Raw genomic sequence first — 19,506 nt, forward strand, 5'->3', positions numbered from 1 at the left:
ACAGAACAGCAGTGAGATGGGATTCAGATGCAGGGTCTTTGTATTCCAACTTAAGAAAGCTCCAGGTCCCCAGGCTTGGCTTGTAGTTACCTAATGGGAACAGGTTGTCCCCTCTCTGTCCCACCAATACCTAGAGCACTTCCAAAAGCTGAGGACAAACAAGCAGAACGGTTTCTTTGTTGCCTCAGCTCAAAATGACACCAAACTTCTGCTAAGTCTCATACCAGCTCCTAAAATGATCTTCAGACACCACTGGTTAGATTTAGGATCAGCCTCCTGGTGCTCAGTGTTTGTACCTGATGGTTCAGGAGACAGGAAAACATCTGGACTCTCACAGCTCTGAGCCCTAAACATGGGTGTAAGGGCTCTCTCAATGTCCAAGTGTCCACCACAGAGCAGCAAAGCCTTGGAGAAGATTCCACTTCCCAGCAACAGAAATGAAGTTATGAGGTGGCTTCAGAAAGGGATTTTCATGCAAGTACCTAATTCAGTGAGATGATTTAGTCACTGAGTGCCAAACACACCACAAACTGGCATGATTCAGCCTAGCTCAGGTGTGTCCTGCAGGGATCAACAGCAGCCACCAGCCAAAGTTTGTGTGGCTGTGCATCCATGTCCTTCTGTGATTCCAAGTATGACCCCACAGTAACTCAAGCAGCTGTTCTTCACCAGCACACAGCCTCATACAAAGAAAGGATGAAAAGATAAGAAGGGAACATGCCCAAGAACAGTGGAGTGGGTAGAAGTCTCAAGTACACTCTGTGCAGCTGAACTTTAAGACCTGGCCTGGCAGGCGAAGCCCAAATGCCCCACAGCAAATGGGGAAGAGAACTCTGCCAAGTCTGCATCACTCCATCCCACAGACTCTTGATGGTGCCAATAGACTTCATTTGAGGCTGCTCATCACTAAAAATTCCTTGTAAGAGCTGGGTAATAAAACTGGAAACACGGTGATGTAAGAGCTGGAACAGCAGCACTTCTTAAAAAAATAGTAATGGTGAGTCCACCAGGAGAGAGATGGAGTGTATTAAGGGAAAACACAAGAAAACCTGAAAATCCATGATTTAATGTACATGTTTTTTCCTTTTAATGTCTAACTTTACCTTCTCTTTCATGAAGATACTGCCTTTTCCAGCAGTCAAGGAGAGAGGAGCAGACCACGCTGTCTCTTCATATAATGAGACATTTGGAAGGAATTTGACTGACATCACCTACATATTTTGTTTGCAATTAAACCATGTCTTGAAGAGGAAACCATGTACCTGAGACCTACACAGGGAGAGAAATCTGTCCCAGCCTTTAATGGGCTGCTTTTATGGAGGTGAATTGCTGTCAGATGGAGGTGACTAACCATTCACCTGCTTATGAGGCTTAGAGCACAAGGGAGCTGGAAAGGTGAGAACCACAACTCTTTAATAATAAATCCTGCTGATTTGGGCTTAATAAATCAGTGCTTCAGCCTAAGCAACCCAATGCTGTTGCCACCACCCTGATTACTTGCCACCTCTGTTTTGGGAGAGGAGGGTTTTTATTGGGATAGATAATGTCCAGTAAAAACTGCCAGAATTTGATATTTAAGGCACTGTTACACTCAAAGCCTGAAACCTTCTACAGCAATCCCCTTCCTGGTATGGGATTATAAAAACTCCATTATGTCAACACTACAGCCCCAAAACAAGCTGACCCACCCCAAAGCTCACCTATCCCACAGGGCAGCATCCTTATGGCATATAAAGAGCCATTATTTCCTTCCTCTCTGATAAGACTCCGTGTATCTCCCAGATCTCCCAACTCTGTGTCCTGATGAAGCAGTTCAGCTGTCAGAAGGATCTGGATTACCTATGTGACTGAAAGGTACTAGGAATTACATCCAGACCAAGCAAAATACCCACTGGAGAAGCAGAACCCCCTTGCAGGCGGGCCAGAAGATGTTTAGATCCTGTCTCTTGCCTTTTAAATTTTCATTTATTATAATTTATTTTTCTTCATTTATTTCTAAATGAAGCAAAGGTCACTCCATTTGCTGGCAGTTGAGTTGCCTCCTCCCCAGTACAAGGTCCAGTCTTGGTTACTGGTCTAATTCTGTGCTGGTGGCTACACCCATGCAAACACCATCAGCTCCATAAAAATGTGCACTTCCTCAGTAGTGCCATTAGGCACCATAATCCCAAAATACACAGACAGATAGTTGCATTTGTTCACAGAAACTAAATGTTTGTGCCGAGCTCCTTCCTCAATCTGGCAAGGAAGTGGCCTGTGGGACCCTCCTCCAGGGGGAAGCCAAGCAGGAGCCACCAACACTCCAAGAGCAGCCACATGGCTTTAAAAAAATCATAGTACTTGAAGGTTTGTGCTGTTGGTTGGTTTTCTGGGTTTTGTCTTCCTCAAATTTGAAGCTGTCAGCTCCTCAGAAGTCTTCACACACTGGATGGGTATTTTAGCTCCTTCCAGGTGTACTATGAAGCACCAGACCTGTAATTTCTCTACCTGTGCTTTCACGGTCCAGCTTCTTTGTAAAATGACGCCAAGATGAGGTCCGTGTGCTCCAGGTGGAGCAGCAGTAGAGATGGAGTCTCTGCACTGGTATTCCTGCAAAGCCATTGAACACACCAGAACATGTCTGGGTGGCACGTGCAGCAGCAGAGATGGCAACAAACACACTCTGGTTTCTCACAGTGACAGTCTGGAGAAGTTTCAGAGACATCTTCTTGCCAATACCCATCCAGCTCTCACATGGGCATCACCAAGGTCATCAAATTTCCCCCCTCAAGCTCACAGTAAAAGGACAAATTTAAATTTGTGAAGGATCAGCCTGGTTAAGACATCACTATCCCTTCCTGGCTCTTCTGAACACAGGCTGGCAAACAGGGGTGATCAAACACCACCTGCCTTTGCAAAGGGTGATGGACAATGTGCCCAAGAGGGTGTTAATGCCTACAAGGACATCTGCAATCCCCAAAATCCCTGCATAGCGACAAAAATACCATGGAGCTGTGGTAGGGGTGGGTTAGGTTGGATATTAGGAAAAAATTCTTCCCCCAGTGGGTGGTCAGGCATTGAACAGGTTCTCCAAGGAATGGTCTTGGCTGCCACAGCTCAAGGAGTGTTTGGACAATGCTCTCAGAGACATGGGATTATTGGGGTGTCCTGTGCAGGGCCAGGTGTTGGACTTGATAATCCCTGTGGGTCCCTTCCAACTCAGGATATTCCATAAACTATGAATTTTCAAGTCACAAGCAATAACTCCAAAGCCATATCTAGCTTCAATGGCACATTTATTTTCATTATTAAGCCAAATTTTGGAAATGCCGCTGTGTTAAGGTCATGGCAGTGGATTTAATTTCTGTCAGCTTCTGTCACTGACACTAATAACCCTTTATGTGCATCTCAAGCACGGTGTCACTGCCTGATGCTTATCTGACAGGTCAAAGGCACTTCAACAGTGAGTGAACACCTGAGCTCCCTTTCTGAGGTCACCTTGCTGTTTTGGTTACATCCATTACGATCTGTGCCAGAAGAGCATTACCACTGGAGCTACTCAATGCCCTAAAGGAGGGATACTGGATTACCAACCCACAGCAAATGTTCAAGCTCACAGTGCATCCGATGGAGCAACGTCAGCTCAAGGAAGCAGCCTGTAAGCCAGCAGGGAAATAAGCTGAAGGGATAGTTCCGTTTCGGAGAGGTAATTTTACATGAAAACTCTTCCTCCTTCTTGCCTTTCCCTCACATTAAGGACTTTGCACAGTTCACAGCCTGGCTCCATTTGCTCTAAACTCCAGACGTGCCTATGTAAAGGGAATATTGTGCCAAAACAAACAAATCTTCCACCCACTTGTGGTCCAGCAATCCATTAGGAAGGAAAGACAAGGCACACATCACTAAAACTATAAATACCCGCTGGTATGGACAAGGGTGAAGGTTTGTGGTTAACAAAAAGAAGGATTTTGCTGCATTCCTCAAGGCATTAGAATTATACGTTGACACTCCTATTTCAGAAGTTTCTAACCCTTTCCTGTGTGTATAGACTGGTTTAGGTTGGAAGCTCAGTTTGTTCCACCCCCTGCCATGGGCAGTAACACTTCCCACTAGCCCAGGTTACTCCAAGCCCTGTCCAGCCTGGCCTGGAACACTTCCAGGGATGAGGCAGCCACAGCTGCTCTGGGAAACCTATGCCAGGGTCTCCCCATTCTCAGAGAGAAGAACTTCTTCCCAATATCCCATCTAACCCTGCCCTCTGGCAGTGGGAAGCCATTCCCTGTGTCCTCTCCCTCCATCCCTTGTCCCCAATCCCTCTCCAGCTCTCCTGGAGCCCCTTCAGGCACTGGAAGGGGCCCCAAAAATCTCCCTGGAGCGTTCTCTTCTCCAGGTGAACATCCCCGGCTTTCCCAGCCTGGCTCCAGAGCAGAGGGGCTCCAGTCCTTGGAGCATCTCCGTGGCTTCCTCTGGACTCTCTCCAGCAGCTCCACCTCCTTTCTTTGCTGGGACCCCTGAGCTGGAGGCAGCTCTGCAGGTGGGGTCTCACCTGAGTGGGGCAGAATCCCCCCCTACCCTGCTGCCCAAGCTGCAGAGCACTGGGGTTTGGGGTTGCCAGGGCTGTGCTCAATCCCTTTTCTGCCCAGCCTGTGTTTGTGCTTGGGATGGCCCTGGCCCAGGGGCAGGACACTGCACTTGGCCTTGTTGTGCACCATGTGTTTCCCACAGTCCCACCTCTCAAGGTCCCTCTGCATGCCATCCCTTCCCACCAGCCTGTTGACCACAACAAAGTTGGCATCAATCCCACTTAACAAAGAATTCAAAGACACTGAATTTCTACACAATTATGATGAAGTCATAGGAGACCTATCTACACATATTCCCTCTGTGAGGAAAATAATGAAGTACCAGCTTAGCTGTGCAGCATAACACAAAGGAATCCACATGGGAATGGCGTTGCTCATCCCCGTTCACAAAAAAAGAACTTCAGAACTTGGGCCTTATTAGATACTGGATCACCCAAGAACTGAAACCGCATTTCCTAAGACATCCTTGAATTCACTTACTCCAGCAGCAGAAGCTATAGGAAGTGTGTGCAGCTCCATTAAACTGTATTTCCCATACTAGAATGACTTAAAAATTAGTGACACTGCAGAGAGAAGCCTAAAGGTTTCTCAAAAATCAAAACTGTGATATAGGAACAGTTTGGTGCAGAGAGATTATAAAACACCTTATGGACTCCCTGGATTAGCAATGGGAGAAACTGAAGCCAGTGCCCTGCAAGAAAACACTGAACAAGGAATGATGATCAGAGGAAGTCTCTGGAGCTGGAGGAGAAAGCTGTTGATTCTACCTCTCACACTCATCTGGACTTCAGAGTTAAGTTTATCTTTTAAAACAAAGCAGAGATGCCACACAGGTACTCACAGAGATCTACAGCCAAGGGAAGCACATCCTGATGATAACATTCCTTTATCCTGCACTGCATGGCCCTGGACTAATCACTGCTGGCACATTCCTTCTCACTGAACTTCAACGCTTATTTCACAAGCAGTAACCTCACTGAGCAGAAACACAACACCTTTTTCCACCCTATTAGTTTTAACACCATCATCTAAAACAACACATGGGGGGTTGTCCCATGCAGGACTTGCCTCCAAACCGTGGGAGAAGTCAGCTGCTACCGAGCCTCTTTGCCCTCTGAGAGGCACAAACCTCCCATCTAAATCCTCCCCCACCACCAAATCTTCACTTAAATACAGGCTGAGCTCTAAGAATCCCTTGCTGGAACCCTGCCTCTCTCAATCACAGATCCCCTTTAGGTGCTATCTTAAACTGTATTTCCAAGAGTAATTACTCCATTACAGCACCTGTTCCCCCTCCCATGCCAATAACATGACCTTGAGAAAGCTGGAAAAACAAGCCAAATTCTTCTGCCTACAAGGCAGTTCTTCCACAAGGAAAGACAGCACCTCTTGATCACATCTCTAGACAACAGCCCCGTACTTCAGGCACTTTTTCAAACATTGTCTTTTGTGGTTTGAAACCAAAAAATGGCTCTGTACTCAGCCACAAAATACCCTTTTGAATCACCACACGCGGAAGAAAATTCAGGCTATTTCTAGCTGAGTCTTCTCAGTCAGATCATGAAAACAGGCAGGTGGCACAAGGGCATTTCAGATTATTACTGAGAAGCTGATGCCATGACAGTGCAGGTGTGATGGACAAGCACCAGCCAGCCAAGCCCCCGGGAACATGGGAAGAGCAGAGCGATGCTCCGTGTTGGAGTGAAGGACTTAGAGACTCTCTCAGAACCTGTAATATCATCAGTGCTACCGTGCTGGACTGGTTCTCACCACCTGACTGAACTTGCCCTGCTCTGGGTGAATCTGTGCAGCCTCCTGTTCCCACAGCTCATGGAACAGTGCCCTACAGCTTGGGCCATGAGAGGTAGCCCATCCCTTCTTGAACCTGTGACCTCCAGAGCTCATTTGAAGTCAACCACCATCCTTGTTCACATGGAGCAGCTCCATGTCTCCAAAGATGGCATCCCAGAAAAAGCAAAACTTGATACAAATTCACCATGGCCAACTTAAACATCTGCATCAGGAAAGATCTTTCTAACCCATTCTCCATTTCCATGGATAGGCAAGACAACAAGAATTGGAAGAATGCTGTTTTGTCACAGAAACTGCGCAGACTTGATTCTCATTCACCTGGAGAAGAAAGTTTAGGTGAGAAGGAAACTGAGGACCATCTGCCTCCTACTACAGGAAATGTTAAAAATTAGACCTCCCAGAACCCGAGGGCAACATTAAAATGGAAAGCAAACTCTCAACCATGCTGGTCTGGCCATCATCCCTCCCAGGCTGTATCTCAGGACAAGGTGAAGATGCACATGGAAAAGGAAACAGCCTACCTAAATATAATCAACCCCTTGTTTGCGATGGATCATTGCTTGACCACATCTATAAAGTATCAGTCTGATGTCCCCAAGGGACCTGGCTTCATTGCCTGCACTCTCTGAAGTGATTTACAGCCCTGCAAACCTCTGCTGCTGCTTGAGGAAGAGAAGATTACAACAACCATGTATTTGCCTGTAGAAATCACATCACCTGCCAGCTGGCCAGGAAGGAGGTTGGACAGTCCCTGTCTGCAGCTGATCTCTCCTTTTCCACAGGCCACACGTGCAAAAATGCTGCACAGCACAACCTGGGACCACTCACACCAAAGGACATCTGACAGGAAACAGGAGATGCCACTTCCAGGAGCCAGACTCTTCTGGTGTCCCCTGAAACACTACCAGATACCGGTGAAGATGCCCAAGTATTCTTTGACATTTCTTACACACCTGCATGCTGAGAAAATGAAAGGATTAATATGATTTTATAATATTTTCCAGGGATTATTCCCTGGATTACTGTGATAGGTGCATGTTAGCAGTGGGGTTTGTTTGTTCTAAGGAAAGGTCAGTGGTACCGTATGACAATTTTCCCAACTCACATACATATACAAAAAGCAGGTGATCTGGGTAGTGATCAGGTACAAAACTTAGCAATCTCTAGTTTTCCCGGTAGTGGGTTTTTTCCCTAGGAAAGCAATCAGTGAGACCAAGCCTCCAGCACAGCTCAAAACCAGCCTTCTCGGCTCTGTTTACAACAGCACAACCACAGAGTCTGGGTGTGAGTCAAAGCTCCATATGTACAGCAATCCACATACTCATGGAATCATGGAATGGTTTGGGTGAGAAGGGCCCTTAAAGCTCATCTCATTCCAACACTCTGCCATTGGCAGGGATGCCACTCACTATGATAGGTCCCTTCTGGATATGATCTTAGTCTTTCAGACACACAGAGAAGTGTTTCATTCTCAATCATCTGCAAATGCTGAAGCTCAAAAAGAGGAGTTGAGGTGATGACAAAAAGCTCCAAATCCTTAGAACTGAAACAATTAAGTGCTTGCACCTCCAGACTCATGACCCAAAGGAAGTGAGCAGCAAGAAAACCTTCCCAGGTAAAAATCAGTTTATCCCAGCAACAAGTCTAACCCAAGTCTACAAACACTTCCCAGTAGCTGCCTTCAGGTGACCCCACAGCATCCCATAGGCCTGAAACAGAGCAGCTCAGGCTCCTCCAGCCCATTCCAGGGATGTAACAGACATGAGCAGAGCATTAGTAGCTCAGCAGTCAGGCTGACAAGCTAAAATCTGAAATTAGGCAAACAAAAGGCAACTCCAGCCCAGTGGAGCCTCCCAGCATTGGCAGCCATGGGTCAGGGTCACACCTCCCACACTGCTGGGAGGGACAGGGCAGTTTCATGAGCAGTGAGAGCCCCATACTGCCACGGTTACAATGAGGAAGGAGAGTGGGAGGCAAAGCCAGGCTTTAGGTGGCTCGTTGGGGCTGAGGATGAGAGGACATGGCCTCAATTTGTGCCAGGGGAGGGTCAGGTTGGACATCAGGAGGAATTTCTTCTCCAAAGGAGTTATTAAGCCTCGGAATGGGCTGCTCAGGGAGGTGGTGGAGTCACCATAGCTGGAGGTGTTCAAGAAACAGCTGATGGTAGGACTCAGTGTTCTGTTCTAGTTCAAAAGGCGGTGACTGGTCAAAAGTTGGACTTGATCTTAAACGTCTTTTCCAACTTAATTGATTCTGGGACAAGATAATTCTGACTGAAGAGCTGAGCAGCCCCCAGGTTACCAAACAGGCATGCCTGGTACACACACATCAGACATGTATCCCAGTTAACATCCAGCTACCCCAAAAGCCCCCTTCCTGGTCCTCCATCCATCAAACACCCTCAAGTCCCTCCTTTTCACCAGCTCTGGCACTTGTTTGACCTCTCAGTGAGTCAACTCCAGAACTGCAGGGCTGGCTGCCAGCTGAATCCCAGACTGGACTGGGCTGGAAGGAACATTAAAGCTCACCCAATTCCATCCCCCTGCCACAGGCAGGGACACCTTTCCACTAGCCCAGGTTGCTCCAAGCCCTGTCCAACCTGGCCTTGAGATATTTTCATCTCCAGAATCTTGAAAATATCTGCAGAGCTGAACTTCTCTACTCAATCCTTACTTCTCAGGAACAGAGCTATCAGCAATACCCCCAGTTACAGAGCAGTAAATTTCCTCGTGAAGATCATCTGTCCCATGCACACATCCATGCCCAAACTGCACAAGAAGCAGCAAAATGGGAGCAAGATATCCTTCTGGGGAATGGAAATGGCACAGCTCTGCCTTGATTATGTAGTCTCTACAGACCTGAACAATAAAATAACAGACCCAAAACCCCAGGTGGCAGATAATTCACTCCCAGCAAAGAATCCCTGTGCAATCTTCTCCCACACAAGGTGGTCCTGGATGGACAGGACAAACCCCCAGAATGGGGGGATGTTTCAGAGACAAAAGCTGCTGGGACCTTCTTGCAGTGACCACCAGGACCACTCAACACATTGGGTCACTCTCTTCCCCCAGATGGAAAACTGAGGTAGGAGCTGGTTTCCCATGGAAATATAAAATAAGAAATAGTCCAGCAAAGCACACAGTTGATCACAGAAGACCTACAAACAGCAGGATTCCCATGGTGGCATATCCACCAAATAGAATCAATCCATACAGATCTAATTGCCCAAGTAACACTAACCCTTGTAAGACAGCTTGATCCCATCCCCCAGCTCCCAACATCACATTTATGGAAACACTAAAAACCACAGACAAGGCCTCATAGTTCACCACAAAAGTCAGGATCCATCGTTGCTGCAATCAAACTGCAAGGCTTGCAGTGGAATTTTAGCAAGGAAATGGAAATCACACTGGCATACAATTGTTCCGCCTCCCTGTTCGCCTTCACACATTTCTCACAGGTCAATTTTAAAGAATTAAGTCTTGTTCAGTGAAACATCTGGTGGCTGTTGCTAGAGGAAACTGACTATCTGCAACATTTGAGCAAAAATACTGAGTTACATAAAAGCCAGACTGCATAAGCAAGGACAAGTGTTTTGCCAGTCTGTGAATCTTAAAACCTTACATGAAACCTCATGTTTAATTTCTGGGTTAGAATTCAATGAAGTCAACTCACAAAACCCATGAAGATTTGAGTTTTCTCTAAGTTTATGAGGATATAATCGTGCAGTACTGGAATTAACTTTCTAGCTAGCAACTGTCCTAAAGATTTTTTGCCAACAGCATAGACAGATGAATTACAGCTTAAAAATGGACCATTTCAGCTTTAGGCACTTTCAGACTCAGTTCAAGACAGAACAAGTTCAAGAGTTAGAGAAGAGGGTTTTGTCTTTCACTGTTTGAGTCAGTTCTCCTATGCCTAATGGAAGAATATTTCCCCTTAATGCTACAGATCACCTTCTCGTCAGGTTTTCTCAGTGTCTGAAGACCAACATTGACCAGCTGAGGCTGCACTGGGTTGAACAGGAGGAGTGATTTCATGGGAGAAGTTGGGAGGAGCTCTAATGTATCACAATACACATTCACAAGACCAACCAGAAGCCTTTAAGATTTCAGAACTTTGATGGGGGCTCTCCAGCTCCTTAAGTCCCAAAACTGGAAGGGCAAAATTCCCAAGAACATCTCCAGCAGGCAGCTCTAATATACTGGAATTGCACTTCACATGATGTACCTTTCTACAAATAGATATTGCTGTTTTTTGAGGAGTGCTTAAGCACTTAAATAATCCAGAAGCCTGATGGATGACTAATACAACTAGAAAGCTCCATGTACAAAAAGAAATTTAGGCTTCCTCACATTACCAGGGCTGCTCTCAGGATGCAAGCAGGGTACAGAGGAGGCACCTATGGTCTCACAGCTGTCTCCCTGGTTTTGGACATCACCTTGAGGCTGCAGCTGCTGTTGCTCTTGTTCATTTATGCCATCCAGGGAAAAAAAAATTGCACCTAAGGCCAAATTCCTCAAGCCGGATGTGGCTGACTGAGCACACTGAGGTCACTACAGCAGTGCCAAGAGCCAGCTCCTCACTCACATGGATAAAGTCTGGTTCTGCAGCACAAATGAGGGAGGGAAGCATCTGGCACTGTTTTCACTGGGGCTGGGAAGAAGTCAGGCCAGTGCACCTTGGGGAAACTGAGGCAGGGAACACACAGGTGAGGACACACACAGACAAGTGATGGCATGAGGCAGAGTGCTGGCTCACAGCAGCACCTGTGGAAGTCACAGAATGGGAAAACCAGCACATCTTCAAATATTAAATTAAAATATATAGAAAGATTAAAGAAGGCAGGAAAAGAAAACAAGCTTCACCCAAGTGAAAAAGCATGCTAGGAATGCAAACCTTGGGAAATAGGCATATCTGAGGCAAAAAACCTTCCTAAGATTCCAGACATCTCATAGGCAGGACACAGAAAAACAAGCCAGTGACTTCAGCTCCAAAAGAAACCCTCCACAATATCACAACAGCAAAGCTTTAGACCACAGGAGCTTCTCTTTGAGGGGAAAAAAAAAAAAAAGTGAAAGAAGGCCCAGGCAGATGACACAGCCTCTGCTGGGCTCACAGAAGATATTAAAGCACAGTACTGCATCAGCCTGAACTGCTCAAACTAAACACTTTTCAACAATTAATGACACTCCTACTGCTGTCACCAAAAATAGACAAATTGGTTTTAGGGAATGAAGCTGCAAAAATAATTTGAGATACAATATCAAGTAAAATTGGAACCAGATTTCTCCTCCAGGCTGGAAGCTGCTGAGAGGATGAAACTGTGGCCCATCCACTGTGTCCCCCCGCACCCAGCTGAAATTACCAAAAGGCAAGAGCTCATGAAACTTTCTACAGAGAAAATTCTAAATGGAAATTACAATTTTAAAAGAAATTTTTTTGTTGCATCACTTTGGCCGAAAATAGAAACAACATTCCCAAAGGATGCTGCACAATTATGGCCCTAAACAAAACATCCCAATGACTTAATCAGGATCACTTAGTCTGCACAGAAAAAAAAAGTTTATCACTACATAAATGCTTTTTCAGAAGTCCAGAAAGGGAACTCTGGTGCCAGTTTCAGCCTTTATGTACACCCCAAAAACCCCTTGTGCTAAGCAGGGACTTGCACTCCCTAAAGGTCACCACCCTCATCAAACCAGAACACTCACTGGTTTATTTTCATGAAATCAAGGGATCTACCCCCACTGGAATCAGTCCAACACTCTTACCTACAAATACTATTCAATTTGATTTCTGGAGAGAAAAATTTTCCCAAGTTTTGAGTTTTCTGCTCATTCCGTAGGTGATCTGTTACAGATTAGATAACCTGGCCCTTATTTTATTTGTCACACAAACACACTTACAACACAACAACTCTGCTCCAAGTTCACCACAAGACACTCTGAACTCTCCCTGCCTTTAATCCTGCCCAATTTCCTTGTTAGTCACTGGCAAGCAACACTGCAGCTACCTACTTCTCAGCTCTACACGTGTCTTTCTAAAAATAACACCAGGGAAAGGAAATCAGGGATGTAAGTTCCCAGATAAGTTACTTCAGATGAAAAATGCTGGCAAAACTGAGAGGGGGGGGAAAAAATCAAAATGGAAATAAGGAATAAGAATTGAACAACTTACATTTGGGTCTCTAAGCATCCTTCCATAGGCTTGGCAGGTATTTTATTGTTAATCCAGGTAAGAAACAGAATTTTTAGTGTCTTGCCTTATATAGAGAATCAAAGAATCACAGAATGGTTTGGGTTGGATGTGACCTTAAAGATCACATTGTTCCACCCCCTGACATGAGCAGGGACACCTTCTATTAGCCCAGGCTGCTCCAAGCCCTGTCCTGGTCTTGGACACTTCCAGGGATGGGGCAGCCACAGCTGCTCTGGGCAACCTGTGCCAGGGTCTCACCACTCTCACAGAGAAGGATTTTTTACTTGTATTTAACCTAAATTTCCCCTATTTTAGGTTGAAGTCATTCTCCCTTGTCTTGTTCTGGATGAAAAGTCCCTCTCCAGCTTCCCCGTAGCCCCTTCAGATCCTGGAAGGTTCTCTGAAGTGTCCATGTAACCTTCCCTTCTCCAGGTTGAAGAGCCTCAGTTCTCCCTGTTTCCACAATGGAGGTACCTCTTATCAAATAGAGGTAAGTTTGGGCTTTTTAGGAAGGAATATTTGAGCTCCAAGCTAAGACACTCCAGAACATCAAAGGCATGTGACACTCACCAGCTGATGTGTAATTCACTTCTTAGGCTTGTTATCCAAAATCACAGGGCAGGGAGTGCCGGGCCACGGGAGCAGCAGAGCAGCCAGGCACTCATATCTGTTCCGAACCTGGTAAGGAGGAAAACACATTTTAGGAAGTCTCCATGCAACAGTTTACACCAGCAACTTCCAATCTTACTGTATTCTGCTTAAAAACAAAAAAGGCATTATTTGGTTTCAGCTGGATATGGCAGCATCCAAGTACTGAGGATGAAACAGAGCCAAACCCCACTGCTCATAGGAAAATCATTCTCCTTACCCTATGTCAGGGCAAACTCATAGCTTTCCATGCAATAAACAGTGTGAACTTCAGTTCAGAAGACAGTGTGTTCTTAAAAAATACATCTTTCTGTCTCTTCAGTAATTGGAGGTTTGGTTTTTGGTAAACTGCGTTTCCCCACCTTGGGAAACAAGTTCCCAAACCTGAACTCCCTTGACGCAGTGTGCCTGGGCTGACTCCATCTCCTGCCACGCTCCAGGCACTTCGGTCAGAAGGAAGCACAAGGGTTTTTTTTTGTTTGTGACTTTCTTCCTTAAAAAACACCTTCCAGAGCATAGGGTCCAAACAGCAATTTCTGAAGGGGAGTGCACTGTAAGATGTGTGGAAGTCAAACCGAAATGGAAGTATTTCTGGGTAACTCTGCCCAGAGCAACCAGAGACAGCTTGTTCTGTTCTGCACTCAAAACTTGGGCATGTAACACTCTTTGAAAGAAAACACATGGATAGTTCTTACAAAAATGAAAATTTTAAAAAGCAACTTTAAGTTCTGAGAAGCTCTGTCATCTAAAGAAGATTCTTCTGAAACATCATGAGAGATTCCTTTATACAGGCTACAAGCAACCAGCTCCCCAATGGGTATTCCAAGTTAAGTCAGCAGTTTTATCCTTATTTTTCCAACTATTACAGCAAGGTAACAGTAAAGGTCCATATTAATATCTTAAAACAGAGGGTGTTTCTGCTTTTTCCAACATGAAGTGCAAGACAGACCAAAGCCACTGTGGCTGTGCTGCTGAGTGACACCACTTTGACTGAAGCATGCGGGAATTTGGTGTCCATCTCTGCCCTGTCCTTTCAGGAGCTTGTGGTCAGTCCAGTCCAAGTCACACCCATGCTCTTCTGACATTGTTCATGGTTTCTGTCCTCCAGAAGCCTGGAGGATTGCTCAGTGGAGTTGTAGCAGACTTTGAAAGTCCTCACGAGCTCCCAACAGCTATCATTAATTAATCCTGCTCTACAATTATCCAGCTTCGGAATGAAGCCAACCACCAGCATGAGGAACACATACCACTACTCCAGTGTACAAGCAGTGACACTCACTCCTCTCAAATGAAAAGGTATTAGTGAGCTGAATGTAGGCCTCAATATAAAATTTACTGTAAAGCATTTAAGGCCAACTTTGTTCTACTTGATACTACAGTAATTCCAAGTTATTTGACCAGGTTGGAGGCTACAGCAAGGAAGAACCAGCCAAACTTGTACCAAAACAAGACCTAAAAGAAAGGGAAAACACACGCACCTATTCAAAGGAAAACAGAGATTGCATCTTTATTTAGTCACTTGTCATCCACTCCTGGGCAAAAAACTGGAGCATCCCATTAAAATGACAGCCCATATATTTAAATGCTGAGCACCCTTTCAGCTCTGCTGTCTTGTCACTTGGAATAGGCCCTACTTAAACTTAGAAAGAAAACTAAAAGCTGTGCAGAAAAATTCCAGATGGGTTCATTGGCCAGAAACTTACTCAGTTTCCTTATACCAATCCCAGTGTTTGGTGGTGACTCCAAACAAGGAAGCGAAACAGAAGACTCTATTTATAATACACTCCATGGTACAATGATTCACTTTAGGAATAAAGGTAAATAAATCATCTCATGTCATCCTAAGGTTCAGGTTTGAACCAGGGGTTAGGCATTATTCATGTTCTGCTCAAAGAACAAGATGACCAGCACGTTACAGAGGATCAAAGTGTAACGTGGGAAAATCCCCGTGCCAGTCAGACTCTGCCACTTCCCACTGGCAAGGCCAAGTGACAAAACCCATCCCCACCTCATTCAAGACCGTTTTTTAACAGACCTTTTGACATGAAGCACAGCAAACATGACTCCCACATTCACACAGGTGTGACTCAAGCATCTTGAGAGAATCCCAGGTTCAAAAAGCAGAGCTTGGTCTCCATCCTTTTTCCCTGGCCATACACCCAGAAATCCTGTCCATGTTAAATGTGGTCAAGAAGCCAGGAACCTTGTTTAGCAAGCATGGCATGGAGCTAAAGACACCTCTGGCAGCAGCAGAAAGCAATAGTTAGCAAGTAAGAATATGTGGACAGCCCTGTTAGAGCACCAGTTTATCATGGTAACAAGCTCCAGCCTCTCCCTTTCCATCCAGCCTTGATGTCCAAAGCCTGACGTTATGGAGAATCCAGGGACCACATCCCTGGATGAAAGGAAGAATAAGGCAGAATGAAGAATGACAACGAAAGAGGAAGTCTGAAACTATGACTGGCAAGTGGGACCCTTTCTAGCTCTTGACAAATAATTATCCCTTTTTGCATTTAATTAGCATCTTCAGACTCTGAGCCCATTTCCTGTGACATGTCCTAGCATGGATGGCTGCAGAGTGGCCTCAGACCCAGAGACACACACCTGGAGCTGAACAGGCCTTGATGTTTTATAACCATGCAGGAGTCGTGCAGGATCCTTCCATGAGGATGCTTTGCTTTGTACCAGGCACTTCAGCAAGAAGAGTTACTTATTTTCCAGAGTGCCAAAGGCAGGAGGACATGAAGCATTCACGGATGTGGAGCTGGGCATGGGTCCTACACACCTGTATTCAGGACAAGACCCTCTGCATGAGTCAACAGAACACAGCAAAGTGGTCTCTTCCCAGCACATGGCCAACAAGCAGCATGTTGGTCAGCCCTCAAAGGCCACTTGAGGAAGAAGTTATTTACTTCTTCCAGGTGAGGCATTGGAACAGAGAGACTGTGGACTCTCCATCCCTGGAAGTATTCAAGGCCAGGTTGGACAGGTCTCTGGTCTAGTGGAAGGTGTCCCTGCCCACTGTAGGGTCAGAATGAGATGAACTTTGAGGGCCCGTTCAACCTAAACCATTATCTGAATATCACAGAATCACAGAAACACCACCACACCGGCCGGAGAAGCCACAAAGATCCCCAAAAACTCTTCCAGCTGTCAGTGTGGGGAGAACAGGGCTGCACCAGAAGCTTTAAGCCTTGCTGGTTATTTTCTCCATTAACTTTTCAAAGCAAGGAGCAGACAAGTTTGTTTCCGTTCCAGAGTAAAAACTAACATCCTTGAGGGCATTGTGTGAAAAGCTAGCATTTGCTACCTAGAGTACACAACCAGGTCTTTCATCTCCTCCAGGGGCCAGAGAAATACTTGCCAGCCTGAACCAGGAGGAGTGACTTTTGTGGCGTAGTGCTTCCAAGGTGGGAGTACAGCACAGCCACTTTTTGGGTCCCGAGGAGGACATGGCTCCTGCCACAGCAGGGAAAGTGACTCTACAAATCTACTTCTCCATAGTTCTCTCAGGAAGCTGGTACACAGATTTTGGATCTTTTGTACTTCAGCTCATTATTATTTTATTACCAGTTAGCAGCACAAAACTCTGGGTAGCACTTTGAAAAAGCTTCTCATCTTTAGGCTCAAGGTGTTTTTACTCTTCCCAAATTAAAGCACAAGAACAATATTCAAATTCCAACCTAATGGACACTGCCCTACTCCAAAGTGTTCACACCATCAAGCACAGCAGAAAAGGTACAACGGCTCCCACCAGCATTAGATGATGGAATGGAACCTCAAGAACCAACATGATGCTCCAGCCCTTGCATTGACCTCAGACAATGGGATCCCAGCTTAGCAGTGCCCAGGATGTGTAATTCTCCATAAACAAATGACTTATCTGAAAAGCAACCCATCAGTCCTGGATCAGTGGGGGTTCACATGAGCAGACTCTCAGTCATAGCATTCCACACTCATATGGAAAAATAAAAGGTCTCTACAGACTATTTCTGGTGTGTGGTAAAGCCTCTTCAGGACACCTCAAGTCTGCCAGACAGTTTCAGCATAAACCTTTAGATATATGAAGCTGTAGCTGTGTCTGGGGAGGGTTCAGTTGGATATTAGGAAAAGGTTCTTCCCCCAGAGGGTGGTCAGGCACCGAACAGGCTCCCCAGGGAACAATCACAGCCCCAAAGCTGCCAGAGCTCAACGTCCTTTTCGACAGCACTCTCAGGCATAGGGTGGGATTCCTGGGATGTCTGTGCAGCACCAGGAGTTGGATTTGAGGACCCAATTCAGACCTCATGTCACATCCTCCAAGAGGCAAAAGAGGTGAACCAAAGAATAGGGCACAGCTAGCTTCACCTCCAGTCTGGAAGAGCACCCGTGCACATATTTGGGAAGGGAAGGGAGTAAGAACACTATGCATTTTTCAACCTCCAGTGGTTTCTATTTCTGGGGCTCCCCAAGTCAGTTTGGACATCTGAGTGTTCTGGGTATGATTGCTAAGGTTTTCCTGTGCAAGGTGAGGAACTGGACTTTGCTGATCCTTGTGGGTCCCTTCCAACTCAGGGCATTCTACAGTTCTATCAAGAACAGTCAGTGAAGCCTTTGTGAGTGTGTCCAGCTCTTCTCCAGACTTGCACAAAGTTTTTGTAGCCACAGTGGTCCCTGGCTACCTGAACAACATCTGAACTCATCTCCTGTCAGCTCCATTTAACCCTTTCTGGACTTCATGGGAGCAGGAGTGGACTGTCCTGACACATGTACCCCTGATGGTTTTGTGACCTGACTTACCCCTCTGCTGACCCTTGAGTGTCAGACAGGTCTAAATAACCACTTCTTGGCAGAAGAGGAAGAGACGTGAACTTTGACTGCACAGACTCAATAAACAGCATTTTGCTGTGAATAAATCAGTGACATCATCTGCTGATTATCAGCAGATATCAAAACCAGCAGAGTAGCAGTGAAGCAGAAAGGACCTCAATGACACATTAAGGCTGTCTGCCCTCAAAACATGGAATGTAGCAGGGTCAAAAGGGGAAAAGTCATACGTTGTTGAGTAGATTTTGCTGCCTTTTTGCCAAAACCAAACACATTCAATGCCTGAGGAAGAGATGGACAGAAAGATTAATGCCTTCATGACTGCACTTGAAGCAAAGCTCCTGCTTGGACTCCGTAATTTGCAAATTCCTCCCTGAATACACCCCAAAGCTGATATCTACATTCATCCTCCTCAGCTGAAGAAAAAGACAGCCAGCCTTAATCCCACACTGTACTTGGGCAATGCTCAGAACAGCCTTTATCAGCTCACACCAAGGTAAAAAAATCAATTCTCAATTCTGTATTTACAAAAGGAAAACAGCAAATATTTTTTTGAGTTAGTCCTAATGCCTTGCCCAATGCAATCCCAACACATGAAGGTTTGATATTCCAGGTAAGCTGCCTGTCCCTAACACATAACAGGGGCCTACACTTCATTAAATACTTCAGCAAAATATTGAAGGCTTCAAAACTGATGCTAACCAATCTTTATGATCAAAGGGAACAGAACAGTGCCTCAAATAATATAAGAATAAAAAATTCAGAGAAAAAACTGATGCTAACCAATCTTTGTGATCAAAGGGAACAGAACAGTGTCTCAAATAATATAAGAATAAAAAATTCAGAGAAAACACGAAGGCAGCTTCCGGTAGAGTCTACTTGCAATACAGGAATATTGGGGAATGAGATTCTTTAAATCTTTTATCTCATCAGGAACAGAGGCCTGCTTTTCCTAAATTAAATTTTTTTATATGTTTTCCCTGACTACACCTGAGGTACTGCCAGCATGGAGCAGCACTGCGTGCTTCCAGCAGCAATCATTCCATATGATGTGGTTTGGTGACACCTCAGCCTGGGAGCACAGAGATGTGACAGCTCAGCTGAGGAAGCTCATGAAGAGAACTCTTATTTATCCTTTCAACAAGAGCCTCTGCTCCCAAACCCTGACCTGCCTGGTACAGCTTCCAGAGCCTGAAACTCAAACAGGGGAAGCCACCCAAGGAGTATTTTACTTTTCACTTTGAGATGATTTAACCTTTTCCGCCTGCAGCAGCTGCAGATACTGTGCAAGGAACAGTGGTCTGGAAGAAGGAGAGTGTGTGGCTCAGGATAATACAACCACATATCTTAATATGAAACATCTGCTTTTTACTCTTTTTTTTATTGCAAAGAAATGGAGTTTTTCCCTTTTGGCTTCCCCTGCAACAAGAGCAGAGGATACCCCATGACAGTACCCAGTAAGGGTCTGAGTGCCCTG

At 45.5% G+C, this 19,506-nt stretch overlaps 1 protein-coding gene across 2 annotated transcripts in view; it reads right to left on the reverse strand.

Annotated features, from left to right (window-relative positions):
- CSNK1G1 (casein kinase 1 gamma 1) overlaps positions 1-19,506 on the reverse strand; it is a 101,262-nt gene that overhangs the window by 68,081 nt on the left and 13,675 nt on the right. For both annotated transcript variants that reach the window (XM_053954771.1, XM_053954772.1), the window contains exon 2: positions 13,146-13,253. The gene's annotated coding sequence lies outside the window, so the exon portion shown is untranslated. The remainder of the gene's footprint in view (positions 1-13,145; positions 13,254-19,506) is intronic.

This window comes from Vidua chalybeata, chromosome 13 (genome assembly GCF_026979565.1).
Source record: "Vidua chalybeata isolate OUT-0048 chromosome 13, bVidCha1 merged haplotype, whole genome shotgun sequence".
Classification (NCBI taxonomy): Eukaryota; Metazoa; Chordata; class Aves; order Passeriformes; family Viduidae; genus Vidua; species Vidua chalybeata.